The sequence below is a fragment of the Fukomys damarensis genome, unplaced genomic scaffold (genome assembly GCF_012274545.1).
Source record: "Fukomys damarensis isolate Sample0158 unplaced genomic scaffold, DMR_v1.0_HiC HiC_scaffold_5, whole genome shotgun sequence".
NCBI classification, from domain to species: Eukaryota; Metazoa; Chordata; class Mammalia; order Rodentia; family Bathyergidae; genus Fukomys; species Fukomys damarensis.
Window position 1 is genome coordinate 27769450 of NW_022900917.1, and position 17312 is coordinate 27786761.

Here is a 17312-nt window from a genome sequence, read left to right on the forward strand (position 1 = left end):
ATACACACACACACAAATATTTTTAAGCCTACTTAAATCGTTAGTAAAAACAGAATACACCTAGGAAGTAAATACAATGTGTTCCATGTGATTCTAATTAATTTTTTGTCAAGAATTCTTTAAACATTTAGTGATCTTTGGAATTATTCTAAGTACAGAGATCTCAAAAATAATAATAAAATTCAGATCTTATTTTGATTTTCAAAATATAACTTCCTATTCTATTGCTTATTTTATTAGCCAAGGAGTATCTGGCCAAATATATGAAATTCAGATTCATTGCAACACCTTAACTTTGATATTCTGCTACCTTCTACCTTACATACAATGACCATTTGAAGTATATTTAAATGTATTAAATATTGTCAGTGTGAATAGTTTAAAGCATGAGGCATACAAATTACAACCAAATCACAGCTGTGAATAAAGCTACAGTGCAGCAAAGCATCAAAGTTTGTTAACTCTGTAGACATTAATTAAGGCTAAAGTATATTTTTCTCAGCTAAGTAATGCTCTAGCATGGCTAGGCCTGAAAATGGAAATGTATTATACTTTCTTTATACCTTATTTTCCATTAGATGAAAATGAAATGCATTAGCAGAACTCAAATCCAAGTCAGAGTTGCCAGTTGTGGCTACTAGTCCTATTCTGCAGAGAAACAAAGATAAACAGGTTTAGTCAAGATGACACAGAACAAACGTGTGTAATTCAGTTTCCTTATCCATAGAGTTTATCTCACTCACTGAGCACTCTGGCCACCTTTGAGAAAGTGAATTAATTATTAGGCAATCTCTGTAAAACTACGACAGTCAGCTTTTTCTTTTCACCAGAAAACAATGATGCAGACAAATACATCAGAGCAGGTTGCAATTAAAGTTTCAATTGATTTCAGTTATTGACTATGCCCAGCTAACTTTTATCTCCCACAGAAGAGGAAGGATAAAAGCTTTCAAAGTTTTGACTATTTACCTGTGAAACACACGTAATTGTCTCACCATGGTACCTATTATTTGTTGTTCTTCTCTGAACAGAGATCTCTGTAATTAATAAATACTGATTTTTTTCATAGTTATTTCCAGAGAAAATTGTTATTTAAAATTGTTTCTTATCTGTGAAGGCGAAACCAAACTTCAAATCTTCTGAGAACAATGAAAATAATGATAATATTAGATTCATTGATCTCTGTGCATATTTAAGTGTTTTGACTTTATCTATGGTTCCCTGATATTATTTCTTTAGGATTACATAACTTCATTTTTATATTAATAAGAAATCTGAGACATATTTCGAAGAGGAACTCATTAAAAAAAACTTTTTTTTTCCTGATTTGCAGAACACTCTGTCAAGTTTTTAAATAAAGTCCCTGCTTATCTTTCACTCAATGCAGATAGAGTTCATGTTTCAAATGAGAGAATTTCTTTGCATGATTCATTTGGGTCAATTTTTTGTTCATCCATTCATTTTTTTTCCATACCAGGGATCAAACTCAGGTCCTTGCGCTTGCGAGGCAGGCAGCGTAACCACTGAGCCGAATCCCTGGCCCTGAGCCAATTTTGTATTGGTATTGGTGACAAATAAAAACTAAAAGAAATATTTTTACTTGCAGTTCACACAATGCCATTTAGGTTGTTTTCTGCTGTGTGTTACCCACAACTCTTCCCAAACTGGCTAACAGGGCCACAGGAGGTCAATTGGCTGATAGAACTTGAATTGGCAGGGGCAGCTTGTGGCTTCCACATTTCCACTCCGCGTTCCTGCCTCCTTCAGCTGGGTTCCACGTGGAGGCAAAATGGCTCAGACATTCCAAACCTAACATTCATAGACTAAAACACACAGGAAGAGGTCATTTCCCTGAGTAGCTCTTTCCAAAGAGCAAGGAAGTCTCTCTTTAACAAAATGCACAGCTCCTTCATTTGAATTGGGTCACATGGGGGGGGTGCCCCGATTGCCTCGGGCCAATCATGCCTCCTGGGGGACACCAGGGTGAGTGAATCCTGTTCCACAAGACAGAAGCAGAATGGAGGTCAGACAGTCAGCTCAGAGAGCACCCCATTTCCTGAACTTGTTCTTCAGTTCTTTGGCTCAACTTTGTTCATGGAAGGACAATTGCATAATGTGAAACCCAAAAATACACAAAAGAAATTAAAGTAATTGTCATAGGTAGAGACCTAAAAATTGATTCCCACTTGTGATGTTTTAACAAAGACCTAAATACTGAAATTTGCTTAATTCTTGATCAAAGTAAATGAGGCTTTTCGCAACATTTTCTCACAGCTTTTAAAAGGGACTTTGCTGGCTGGGCATGGTGGCACACCTCTTGGGAGGCTGAGGCAGAAGGATCGCTGTGAGTTTGAGACCAGCCTGGGCTACATAGTGAGTTCCAGGTCAGTCTCAACTACATAGTGAGACCCTGTCTCAAAAAACCAAAAAGTAAATAAATAAACAACAGCAACTATAATAATAATAAAATAAAATAAAAAATAAAGGGGACTTTGCTGACAAGACTACTGCAAATGTTTCCCAGGCTGCCTCTTATTTTGGAAAATCATCAAGCACAAGGATTTCCACCTTCTTAACAATTTCCTAAGAGGCAGCTGTTTCTCAGTGATGTCACTGTGTGAGAATCCAAGGGCAAAGGAGCAGTGGGGCAAGCCAGAACCTCTCTCTAGCCCGGAGTTAGGTGATACATCCTTGCCAGGGCCCTGGAGACAGACTGCTGAGGCAGCAGCACCGCATCGCCAGCAGCACTAAGAAGAGGAAGAACAGGTATGCTGCAGGACGCATCCAAACAAATCACCGAGCTCAGCCTCAGTCCTGGGGGGCAAATCGTGTCTGATACAAAAACAGTCAACTGTGCCACAGAACTGTATCACTAAGTTTTATATCTGTTAGTTGCAAAAAATAATGACAATATCTAAGCATTTAGTATCTCTCCTGAAAGGGGGGGATCTTGTTCTAAACAAAATAATAAATTTAGGAATTTGTCCATAGGAGTGGGTATTATTTATTTAATGCAATAAGTTGTTCTTTTAAAACAATAGAATTTGCGGTGTTTTTACATGAATTTTTTTACACTTTAAGTCTCTTAAAGTTGTTAATAAATTCCATTAACAACAACAACAAAAAAATAACATCATAACCAAAACACCAAATTCCTGTTAGTAGCCACTTGGCTGGTTTAGAAGAAGTCAGAAACATCTTGACTTATGCAAAGCCTTAGATGCCGTCCTATTTGGCACGCGCTACGCTAATCTAGGGAAATATGCTGGCTGGAATTCCACCGATTGGAGAAGAGAGTCTGTTCCGCACTCATTCGCACCAGCCCGCTAACATGCTTGTTTTATTCATTTGCTGTGTGCCAGGCATGGCACTTGGTGCTAGCCTCATTCCCAGTTTCACCAATGCCAGTACCATCAGGAGGGTACAAGGAAAGGGAGTAAAAACTGGAGGGAATTAGGGGCAGGAGAGAGGGAAGAAAGAATGGAGGAGGAACAAAAGAGCAGGAAGGAGAAACATGTATATTGATCGCCAGCCAGAGCTTGTTTCCTAGGCTTGGTTTTGTTTAGTGATAAAAGGGAAAAAGAGGCAGGCAAAGAGGAGACGCTGCCTGGGTCTCTCTACCACCCCCAGTCAGCAAGTCCCAGTAACATCCTTACTCCTCCCCCGATCCTGCCTCCTGAATCCAATACTGGGCTCTTTACACCAGAGTGTTAAAACACAATTCCAGTGCCCTGAAATCATCCAGAATGAAACAGAAGATGTGGTTCTGATCCCCTAAGGTGAGTATCTGAATGAATATTCCAGCAGTGTCTGCTGGGGCCTCTACTGTATGTGGTAGTCATGTAGGGTTTTATTTCCGCATTGAAGAACTGCTATTGTCAGTCACTGTGTTAGGAGCTTGGAGGCAGTGATAAATAAGACCTCTGCTCGTGGAATTTACATATTATTCCAGTGATACATAGACTATACAAAAAATTAACAAGAAAACATCAAATGGTAGAAGTTTTGTGCTATGCAAATGAATAAACACAATAATCTGTTTAATGGAACGAACAGGTAGCTGAGTATCAAGAGTAGGTCGGGTGGGGGGCAAATAAAGAGTAGGTCTAATGATTAAGGCGAGTCCACCAGGCAAGGGTTCCCAGTAATATTTCTCCGAAATAATCAATTTTACTAACAATCAGAGAGAATTGCATTCTGTGAAAACGGTGCAAATGTCCTGTGGTGGGAACAAGTCTGACTTATTCAAGGGTCTGAGAAAGGATCAGTGACTGGAAGATAAGGACAGAGTGACGTGTAGTAAGGTCTGAGAAGGGGCAGAGAACAGAGTACCAAGGATGTTGGTGAGCATGAAATTTGAGCTTTTTCTAAGGGTAAGAAGGAGTCATTGAGTAGAGGATGGCAGTAAACTGTTGTGTTCTTCTAGCATTCTTGGTGAACATTGCAAACATACTACAAGTTAAAGGGGTTTGTGGACTTTTCTGGGATCCAAACCACCACGTGAAATATTATTTCCACGAGAAAACGCCTTCTAAATTTCAAACAAAAACGCACACAAATTGTTTAAACCCGATCCAATTGTAATCTAGGCTGTTATTTTTCTCTTAATATAGCTTGGACATTGTCTCAGTTAAACTTTACTTTTATCCCTGGTGACAAATTTGTTTTTTTATTGGTGTACGCCTGCAATACATAAAATTACGTTAGTGAGGGAGAATCGGTACACATACAAGTCACACTTTAATCCTTTCTACTTCCCCTTCCCCACAGCCCTCCTTCTCCTGCCACCAGATCCCCTGCCTATCACCACAAAATGTACCTCCCTGTTTTCTATCCGTTGTTATTTACTTTACTCTTTAAATTATTTATGTTTTGGATTTTTCATATAAGAGAATGCAATACTTAACCTCTGTGTCAGATTTTAAAAAATGGAGAATGGCAGGCCATTTGAATCTTCTAGGCCTCAAAAGGATGTGGCTTATTTTCTCTTCCAATGTATACAGAAATACCATCAGCAGAATCTCACAGTAATCATTTAAACAAAATACTTCTGAATTTGCAATTCCAACATCTAGTTTGTTTTGTAAATGTTTTCTAACAAAAGGAAAAAACATTAATTCACACCCCCCCCATTTTTTCTGTCTTAATTACTTTCATTTTGCATTTTCTAGACACCTTTTTGACCTGGCCATCATAGTAAATCATTACCATTTTCAAAAGCCCTTTACTAAATAAAACATGAAACGCAATTATATTTGTCACTTTCGAAAATTGTTCTCTAAGTTTCAATTATTTTATTATGGAAATATATTCTTTCTTCTAGGTTAAGAGATTATTGTATGTAATGGACCACATCGAGTAATTTAAAGCACATTGAGACTTAAATAAATATATAAATACAAAATGATATCCTTCAATAAGTTAATGACCACTTGGTAGACAACAGATTTACTAAGCAAGTTACTCAGAAAGAAAATAAAAATATTTCTTATCTTAAATTGAGTCTGATTGCATCCTTATATAAATTATTTTTTGCAGGAAGAGATTCTTGGGAGTGGTTTCAAAATATTAAGGTGATACAATGTAAACTTTTTATGTGACTTCTATAGATTCACAAAGCCAAAGTCTATATAAGTTGATCAAATAATTTAATAAAGTGAAGCACAATTTTCCCATATAAATACTCATCACACACAATATTCCTGGAACACTTTCAAAAAAATTTGTACTGTGTAACATTTCAAACATATTCAAAAGTTAGAAAAAATAATATAGTGAACCCCATATATTTATCATTTTAAAAAATGACTATTAGCATTTTATCCCTAACTTCTGAGCACTTTTTTTCAGAGCTGAAAAAAATTATACTCACTAACTCCTACTTATTTTAAAATTGACTAGAAAGTCATTACCTTTCTCAATGACACTCTATTATTACTCTGCATGTTTTCTTCTTTTTAATCACAAGTGTTTGTTTGAAGAGTTTTGAGGGAATTCAATAAGAGATAAGATTTGATGTCTCCAGAGTTTCTTTTTCAGAACCATAGTTATGCAGTTGGCAAGAGAACAAAGGAATGAGGTAATAGTGGAAAAGGATGAAACAGGGACTGTCAGTTGCTTGGTGGTACATGATGAGGTTAGACTAGGAGGATGTTAATGACAGGAGAGCAATCTAAGGATATGGAAAGCAATGTAAAATAATGTAATTTCCTGTAGTGCTTGTGCTAATGAGAGATCTTAAACTTATTTCCTCTACAGCACAATCCATTCTTATGAACTTCCCTTCCTACAGCCATTGTTTTATTTAGGATTTTTTTTTTCCTTTTGTAATTCTATGACTGCCTCTTTCCAAGTTTCTCAACTCTAGTACATTTTTCCCACACTACTCTCCTTTGGAGAAGTATCTCTAACACTGCAGTGAACAGGTTACATTTCTCTAATAGTTCTGCACTTTCAACATAAAGGCCTTCTCTTTAGTATGACATGGGAGAACATTTCAACTGCATTTTACTTGGAGCATGCCTGTAATCCAGCACTGAGGATCACCTAGAGGGAAAAGGATTACCCAGGAGGTCAACCTGGGCTACACAGTGAGTTCGAGGCAAGCCTGGACTACATAGCGAGATCGGGTCTCAAAAGCCAACAAAAAAGTGATGTATTTGTTGCATGAACTGGTGTGACTGTTTAAGATGCCCCCTTCGAGTGAAAACTAACTTCTCACCACCTGTTTATTCTTCTCTTCTTCCTTCCAGTGCTGGCTGAGGCCTCATCTGTGTGAAGTGACCCTCTGCTCCCAAAGCACTGACCAGGTCATGTTTTAAATGTCAGATGATAGCCTCATTCCCCAGCAGGCTAAAAACTCCTTTGTTTTCCTCTCCACTCCCTTGGCATGTTTCTCATTGTTCAGTAGTCAATAAATGTTAAACAAATAACCACAGCATAAAATGAAAAATATACAATTCTGCTGTTTTTTCTTAAATGATTTTTGTTTTTTGTTTTTTTGGTTTGTTTTGTTTTGTTTTTTTGCAAAAGGAAGAGTCGTCATTTGAGATGTCATTTACTATAGAAAAGTTCAGGCAGGAATTTACTTCTAGTCAAGTATGAGATTCTACTTCTTAAAAATCTATTCCCAATCTATAATCTTAAAATATTATTACTTATTGAAACCAGCCCCACAATAATGTGCCTCGGTGGGATTATAACAGCACAGGTGAGCTGTGTGTAAATCCTCTGCCCTCTCTTCTCACACAGACAAGTGTGCTCTTAGCTGCCAGTCAAACAGTCAAACTAGGCGCTCTAATGGGCTGCAAGAAAACAAAAGTGAGGGGAGCTCGGGTGTATTCTTCCCTCTGGCAAAGAAGCAGACTTCCCAGAAACTGATAGCTGTAGTCTACATGGGCTTTTTTATGACCTCTCTATTGATTTATTTGTATTATGTGTGTGTTATATTGAAAGTTTAAACCATGTGTATTTTATATCCTACCTCAAGTTCCTTCAGAAACAGATGGAGATTCAAGGAAAACAAAGGTTCAGTTTAATCTACCTATAATAATTACAGGATTGTCAACCTGTACCAAGTAATATGTTAGTATATTTCATTTCATATTTATAATTTAAATTGACAGATTTTGTTACTTGCAGTATTAATACATTACTTTGATTTATTTGTAATTTAATCCTTGTTACTGAAAAGTTAAATAGAGAATGTAACTGCTTCTGATAGTTCTGATATTAACCCAATGGAAAGCCTAACAGAAAAAGAAAAGCTGTGCACTTTTTAAGGTCCCAAGGAATACATGATTTTCCTAAATAATTTCAATAACAGTTTAAGTCTCAAATGTTGTAATTCAAACTACCATTTATTTTTACTTCCACAGCTTTATCTTTTTCTTTAGTATATTTTTCTACAAAAAACTTGCATCTGTCACTAATCAAACATATTCTTAATAAAGCTATGGGAAACTTTTCAGCTTCAAAGGAGATAAGACTTTATACGAGTTCTCTGGTTTTGTGAGAATAGCAAGGCAAATTACAGGATTCAGATTCAGAAAACATTTATCATGAAGCTGCTATGTGCCAGCTACTGTGTCCACCACTTACCCATGAGACCTCATTTGATCTTCATAACAATGTAGTGAGGAAGATATTATTATTATCACCTCTATTTTACAGCTGAGCAACTTAGGCTTATGTGCATAAGTAAATCACTGTCTGGAATGTCTTAAAGACCTCTGTGTTAAAGGCTTGGTCCCCAGGCTGTGGTACTCTTGGGGGGTTGTGGAGCCTTCAGGAGGGCAGGACCTATTGCAATCTCTAGATTCCTGGGTGAGTGCCCTCAAAGAGGGTTTGGGAGTCTGGTCTCTTCCCCCCGCCCTTTTTTTACATTAAGACCGATAGATAAGCTGTTTTACTCCACCACACCCTCTCTAGCTCAACATCCTACCCTGCCACAATATGCCCCCACCACAGTCCCAAAGCCAACAGGGCCAACTGAACATGGTCTCGAACCACCAAACCTGGAAACCCAAATAAAACCTTTTCTCTTTTCACTGTTTACATCTTGATCTAGGGCTTCCAGTCTCTAGAAGTATGAGACACAAAATTTTTGTAGTTTAAGCCGTGTAGGTTTTGTCATTTTGTTATGGAAGCCCTAGGAAACTAATTTAAAGCCTGACCATGATTATTTCCTCAGCTAAAAATGAGCTAAATCCATCTGGGAGAAAGGATTTGGTAGAGACCTGAAAGCCTGAGAAGACAGACGTATGTCCTCATTCATTCCACCTGTGATTAATGGACATCTCCCATGTGTTGGCTGCCATGCTTGTTACTGGAGATATAACCGTGGCTTACACAGTCATGGCTACTACCCTCTGGAAGGCGAATATTCAGCAAAGATTTGAACGCTATGATGGAGAACTGATACTGGAGACAAATCAAGATAAATAATTTGATTGTCAAAAAAGCATAGAGTTCAAACTATTGATAAGCAAGACTTTTTATGACTTGGATTTTATCAACTTCTTTTACTTCATTTTCAACCTCCACCCCCCTAGTGCTTCCCCTTTACTCCCACTGCCCACACATATTGCACCTGTGCACGCGTGCGCACACACACACACACACACACACACACACACACACTGTGCTTCAGCCATATTCACTTGTATTTCCCAAAACTCTGGTAATCTTTTCTTCTTGCCTTAGCACATTCCATTCTCTCTGCTTGAAAGTTTCCTACTCCCATTTATTTATCTGGCAAGTTCCCAGATTTTCTTGGACTCTAAACTCAAGCATTATCTGCGCATACTTTAGCTTTTTCTGACCACATTCTGAGTTAGAAGTGTCTCCGCTTCTTCACAACACTGAATGCTCATTATTGTACTGGGTGTTGACTTGCTTGATGATAGAAATTATTTGTCTTTCATCTTTTTCTTTCAAGCTGAGTACAGTACCTGGAAAAAAGCAGCTGCGTAATATGTGTTTCTTGAATTATATAACCAATTAATTAATGTAGGAAAATGACCTATGCAAAGATATGCAACAACATATGCATATGTGGTAACGTGACTGTAAGGCTGATTTTTGGTATCTCATGCTCCTGTTTCTTGGCAATGTTTCACTCTGTACTTCAGGACAGTGGCTTCTACCATTGCCCTCCATATCCCCATTCATCCTGAGAGCATCACCTGCTACTAGTTTATGTGCCTGTATTAGTCACTTCCCTGTCACTAAAACAAAACCCTCCATATCCGCAACTTTAAAGAGGAGAGGTTTATCTTGGTTCACAGTTTTAGAAAGTTCAGTTTATGCTCAGCTGGCAGAAGTAACACCACAGAACGGCATGACAGGGGAAAGCTGCTCAACCCCAGCCAGCCAAGAAGCACAGAGAGAAGGGATGAGCCAGAAACAAAAATACGCCCTTCTGGGTCACACCCCAAAGACCCACCTCTTTTAACCAGGCCTCACCACTCAGCCTCCATTACCTGATCACTTTCCAAAATCCCCACCACTGAACACGTGAGACTTTTAGGAAAAATTTTAGGTCCAACCCGTAAAATTGCTATCAGGTGCCAACTGCCTGTCTCCTTCGCCACTCTGTGGGAAAGTTTTGAAATGTTAACATTTAATCTTTTCAAGAGTGTCAGGTGCTGTGATACCACTGTGTGGTATCTTTCTAACTGTATAATTATGTAACTTTATATTTTAAATTTTAAAACACAGAGCCTCCAAAAAACTAATAAAATATTGAATCTTTCTGTGATTGATATTATCAATGCCTTGGGAAAAAAGTATGTTAAAATAGTAGAAGGAAGCTGGGAATGTAGCTCAGTGGTTCTAACGTCTGCCTCACAAGTGCAAGGACCTGAGTTTGATTCCTGCTACCCCCCCAAAAAAAATAGTAGAAGGAAAATTAAGTCAGTTAATTTTTTCCCTTCAAATGTTTTATGTTATTTTCAATTGAAAAATAATAATTGGGTATATTTATATGTACATGCAGAGTTTTGATAAATGTATGTATTAGGCAACAACATATCTTCAGTAGAGGTATAGAGATGAAAAAATACTTCCTAAAACAAAATACAAGGATTAAGAATCACAAATCCTTATTTTCATTATGTCTCTGTATTTGCTTGTAACTTGGTTTTAAACTCTTGCATGTTTAAATTTCCTCCTGACAATGAAATAGAAAAGATTCAGGTGTTTTTACCACAATGCATGCTCAATGTCTCCAAAATGCACCATAAAATAAGAAAGCTAACAGGAATAGAACTTAGAAAATTGCATAAAAGATATGGATCACTGCAGCTAGAACATTAATAAGAACAATTTACACTCCTGATGAAATTACCAGTGCAGTTAAATCTGTGCTGATTTTTATGCCTAATCTTTCAGAACTCAGTCTTGGCTCCTGGAGCAGGAGTTTCCCTTTGGATGGAGGTCCTGGGGGACCAGCCTCAATGCCACCATGCCTTCTTTAAGAAAGCATTTGATAAAAATTAAAGATATAAGGGCCAGGGATTTAGCTCAGTGGCACTGCATCTGCCTAGAGAGTGCAAGGTCCTGAGTTTAATCCCCAGTGCTAGAAAAAAAGAAAAGAAATTAAAAATATAATTCAGAATGAACTTTTTTCTATTGTTTTTAAACAAGAAAATATCTTTGCAGCTTATTCATCTATATTAATCATTTCCCCAGGAAGTTAATATAGTAGAATGTATAGTAATATTTGAGTCCACTGAATAAAGTTTTGTGGATATTCAGTCTTCTTCACAGATTCCTAAGGCTTTCTCTTCAGAATTGAGAAAAAGCCTCTCTATAAATCACTTCAAAACATTAACTTGCTGGGAAAAATCATATATGAGCTAATATACAACTGACAAAGTGCAGACATTATTCTCCAACTACAACAGAGTATAAGGTAGTTAGTACCAAAAAAACAAACTCAAAAGTAGAACAACTTGTAATTCTAAATCTCTATTTAGTTGGTGAATCAAATAATCAACTAGAGCTTAATGAGATCGTGTCAGAAAACTTGAAATTCTATGGGATCAATCCATTACATAGAAATATCTTTTTTTAAAATCTCAGGGAAAACAATTGCTGCAATAACTTCTGCTTTTAAAGAAGATCTGTTGTTAGTTATGTCAACTCTCCTACTCTTATTCCTTTCCAGAAAATTATGTGCTAAATATATCTAGGCAGAAACAATACACTTGCTGTTTTTGCTGTTGAAGGGCTTTTTCTCTTTTCCAACAAATACCTTACTGACTAAATGATTTGGAGGACATAGTTCTAAATTCTGCAACTGAAAATGTTTCACACATGTCTATGATTTTATTTTCCTCTAAGATATTGATGTTTAAATATCATTGGAAAATAACTTCACTGAATTGTGCACAATTAGCAATGGATTTTCTAAGGTTACCAATTTGACTCAAAATCTGTTGGAATATAAATTAAAATGATACTGGTGCTCATTGGTAAACAAAAAAAAGAGTATTCTGTTACAAAAATAATATTTTTAATCTGAAATTGTGTTACTGTTCTGGAAATTATATGGTAAATACTTTATATAGTATTCTTTTTTTTTCCATTGCTTTTTTGAGACAGGGTCTCACTATGTAGTTGAGACTGACCTGGAACTCACTATGTAGCCCAGCTGGGCTTGAACTCACAGCGACCCTCCTGCCTCAGCCTCCCGAGTGCTGGGATTATAGACATGTGCCACCACACCCAGCCTATATAGTACTCTTAATTGAAGCTATTTTGGGCCAGGTACTTAGAATTTGTAGCATTCTGAGTTGATTCTACATTAGTTTCAATTATATTATACCTATATGCTCATATGTGCTCATCTATTCATAGAGTTACAGGCTTGAGCATTGCTAGAATAGATTGGGCTTTAGAAATATGTTCGATCATCTGTACTTTCAATGGTTGCAAAATTGAAAGTCACATGGAAGAAGTGAATAGTGATATAAACAGCATTTCTTACAGTACATGACTTGTTTTATTTTGAAAGTGAAGGCATTATCATGAGCTAGCAAAAATGGAGGTTGATAATGTGTCTTTTTTGGCCTGCATATTAAAACTAATGAACAAAACTATTAGGCAAAAAAATTTATCCACAACATAGGTAATGAACATCAAAGGAGATGGCTGTTCAGTTTGTTTCAGTTTGATTAAGTTTATAACCTATTTTGATGCTTATGTGTGGAGAACAATGAGTTAACTTAATTGCTTGAGATACAAAAATGAAGAAGACAGGCAAGCATAATAATATTTGTTCTTGAAATCAATTTTACCTTATTTTCAGTCTTAGCTTTACCATTTAATAACTTGACTATATTTATTATAACTTTATTAACTTATTTTAACTTTGGCAGATTACTTAATGCCTTTGACTTTCAGCTCCACTTATCTATAAAACTAGACAATAGTGTCTATTTTGCAAACTTCCCTTTAAAGGATTAAGCTCTCTCATATGCAATCATTTAGCATACAATCAGTTCTCCAAGAAGTATTTATCTCTTATTCCTGGAGATGTGAATTTTAGCTGTAAGGCACTCAAAGCTCAGTAGGGACATGTGTACTACCCTAGAAATGCTGAATAGACATGTACTAAGACATATACTAATGGTATGATATATTTATTTTTTGTACTGGGGATCAAACTCAGGACCTTCCACTTGTGAGGCAGGTGGTGGCACCATTGAGCTAAATCCCTGACCCAAGAGTCTACATTTCTAATGGAGGAAGACTAATGAGCAATAGCCATCAGTTTAGGAAATAATAAGCAAGAGGAATAACCACCAGTTTAGGAAAAAGTGAGGGGGTTTCTGGGAGCAGACAGAGCATGGAAATGGACTGTGGATAGAAACATTTTGGACACATTCAACATTAATGGACTATAACTAAAATAAGACAGATCATAAACTGCTTAAACATAGTACAGCTATTTTGTGGAAAATTTGATAGTTTTAGACTAATACTATAATGAATCATGAATTGTATGATTTCATTCATTCTCTTCTTAACATTTATGTTCAAACACAATACTAGGCACTGGATATCCAGTGGTGAGCAAAAGAAGATAGTTCTTTGTCCTTATGGAACTAATGATATTAAAAGGCAAAGAGATAAGTGGCATAAATAAGTGGTAATAAAACACAAGGATGGAGCTGTGACATCCTTTAAAGAAGAGCAGGATTTGATAAAAGATTTAGGACCAACATAGTGAAAATGGCTTCCAAAACTGCTATATAGATTCAATGCAATTCCGATTGAAATACCAATGGTATATTTCACTGAACTAGAGAAAACAATCAAAAATTTCATTGAGAACCAGAAGAGACCTACAATGATGAAAGCATTCTAGACAACAGACACATGGCAAGAGGTATCACAATCCCCAATTTAAAACTATACTACAAAACCATTGTGATAAAAACAGCATGGTACTGGCAAAGAAACAGACCTGAGGATTAGTAGAATAGATTAGAAGATGCAGAAACAACTCTAGACATAGTCAGTTACCTCATCTTTGACAAAGTAGCCAACCATCCTCACTGGAGGAAAGATAGCCTCTTTAATAAATGGTGTTGGGAAAACTGGATTTCAACTTGCCAGAGATTAAAACTAGATTAAACTTCTCTTTCACCATGCACTAAACTAAAATCAAAGTGAATTAAAGATCTAAATATTAAGACAGAAACACTAAACTTGCTAGAAGATAAGTTAGGTAGAACTCTCAAAGATATTGGCATAGGAAAAGACTTTATGACAAATCCTCAGTAGTATGAGAACTAGCATAAAGAATCAACAACTGGGATCACATCTTTTTAAAAAGCTGCAATGCAAGAGAAACCACTAATAGAACTAAGAGACAACCTACAATGTGGGGAAATTTTTTTTCAGCTGTTCCTCAGACAAAGGATTACTATCTTGAATATATAAAGAATTTTTAAAAATCAGACCCCCCAAATATAAAGATCCAATTCAAAAATGGGCATCTGAAATGAATAGATATTTCTCAGACAAACAAGTAAAAGCAGTAAATGAACATATGAAAAAATGTTCCACGTCACTGGTCATTCGAGAAATGCAGATAAAAACAACACTGAGATTCTACCTCACCCCAGAAGGAATGGCTGCTGTCAAGAAATTAACAAATAACAAATTCTGGTGGGATTGTGGGGAGAAAGGACCCCTTCTCCATTGTTGGTGGGAGTGCAACCACTGTGGTGATCAATATGGAGATACCTCAAAAAACTTAGATTAGAGGTCCCATTTTATCCAGCCATCCCTCTGCTGGGTTCTTCCCAAAAGAATTAAAAGAATCATATCACAGCAATATATGTACATCCATGTTTATAGCAGCACACTCTGTAATAGCTAAAGCTTGGAAAAAGCCCATTTGCCCATCAACTGGAGATTGGATAAAGAAGATGTTTTTGTTTTTGTTTTTGTTTTTGTTTTTTAATTAAAATGGAGTACTTCTCAGCCCATAAAGAATGAGAAACTAGAGACATTTATAGCTAAATGGATGCACACTGAGGCCATACCCTTAAGTGAAATAAATAGGACACACAAGGGTAAATACTGAATAATTTCCCTGGTGTGAGGAACTAAAAGTGTAAATAAGGATCAAAATGTACAATTGATAATTTGAAATAGGAAGAAAAAGTCTAAATGGGGTAGGGGCATTGGGAGGAGTAGGGGGAAAGGAGAAAATGGAAACAAAGTCTTTGTAAATAGGGAGGGGTGGAGGGTTTGAGGGAGGAAGAAGGAAGGGGAATGGGGGAAAAAATGAGAACCAAGACCTATCATGTAAGAGTACAAGTTCCCAATGATGAATGTAACTGTACTGTATACCTAAAATGTACCAACAAACAATGGAACGAAAAAGATTCAGGAATATATTTCTAAGGATGTTTTAACTGAATCTTAAAGGGCAAGTAGGAGCCAACTACATTGAACAGAGAATGACAAGCAGAAAGACAAGAAGGAGGTGTTAAGAGTTGGAAGTACAAATTGGTCCCAGAATCCATATGCTATTTTGCTGAGAATATCAGCATAATGCTTAATAAATGCTAGATACTTAACCTTTGTTAACTAAATATGTGAATGAATGAATAAATTTTGAAAAGAGATTGTTTATCAATGATATTAGCAAAAATTTGACATAATTATATCAACACTTCAGGAAAAACAATTACTCAGCCATCTGGCAAATGGCTTGGCAGGCGAGAAGATAACAGCAAGTGATAGCCAATTAGGATACTTTTGTAACACTGTGATATTAGAAATTCTGAGACTACAGTCTAGGTCGCCAGTGGTGAGAAAGGGCAACAGTTTGCATGGGAATCGCAATCAGCTTGACATTTATAGTTATAAAATCGTAGCCTGGTCATGGTGGCAGTGGTGGGTTTTCATGTGTTACTTCTGACCTTGAATTTAACTTGCCAAAGAACAGATGGATTCTGAAGAGGTTTCAGCAGGGTTAATTAACTGGAATTTCATTTCAGACAGATCATTTTAGTGGCAGTATGGAAGATGGCTTGAAAAGCTCCAGAGGACAAAAGGAAGTAGGAGGCTACTGGAATACTCCAATGAAAAACAATGAGTAATTCAGATAGTGGGAAATAAACAAAGGTAGGAGACTAATGCAATATTCCAGGTAAGAAAAGTAATTAGTAAATGAAAGAAGAAAGTCAAAGCAGGTAAAAGAAAAAGCATTGACTCACACTACCTAGGGAATAGGATATTTATTCAATGATTAACTGAATGTATGGAGAGGAGGAAGTAGGAGGATTTCAGGGTGATTCAACGGTGCCTGACCATGGTGATTAGCCATGAAAAGATTAAAAGAAAAAACTAAGAGAAAGAGCAGATAAGGATGAAAAAAGGCATTTAGGGTGAGGATGAGATGTGAAATTTGAGGAGAATATCTAAGTAAAGAGGTTTGATAAAACAAGTTTTTATCCCAGGAGTGAATTCAAGTCAGAAAAGGTAAATAAATGCTTTAAATAAATAACTCTGCACCTTATGGAGCAAATAAATTACAGAATAGTGGCAGCGAGACATACTGAGATGTTTTTGCAGCAGTTAAAAGATTATAATGGTGGCTTGACAAGGCTTGCATGAAGAGTACTGGGGAAAACAGGAGTCAAGGGTCAGTCCTAGGTTTTTGGTTCAACCCACGGTGTAGGAAGTGATGACATTTGCTAATCTAGAGAAAGCTGAGAATGGAAATTACAGAGACAACTCCATCGGTCTTTTTGGTCCTATTAACATTTAAGATGCCTCCTAGAAAACCAGGTGGCAAATGGCATAGTCTGTTGGGCATAGGAAGCTGTGCTTCAGGACAGAATTCTGGAGTAGAGAAAAAGATCTGGCAGTCTTAGGATGAGAGGGGGGTAGTTAATGAATAGAGAGCTTGCCTATCTGCACCCAGTACCACAAAGGGGGAAACATCAAGTAGCACTTAAAACCAAAATCCAGGATCACTTGGGTAGAAAGTATAATTAGAGGAGAAATAGACAGGCCTGTGGGGAACTCAATCAACAGGAGGTCTAGTAGAGAAAGAGGAGTCAGGAAAAGAGGCTAATAGGAAGTGGGCAACAAACTAGAAGGAAAATTAGTCCAAGTCAGCAGAAGAATGTGTTAAACCAGCAAGAAAGAAAAAGGAGAGGTAACCCACTCTCTTGAATACATCTGATGTCAAGTAAGATGAAGACTGAGAAGAGAGAGTTTGCTTCTTTGTAGCTTTGCATTCTACACTGTGAAGGAGTTTGGGATCTTAAAGAGGGCCG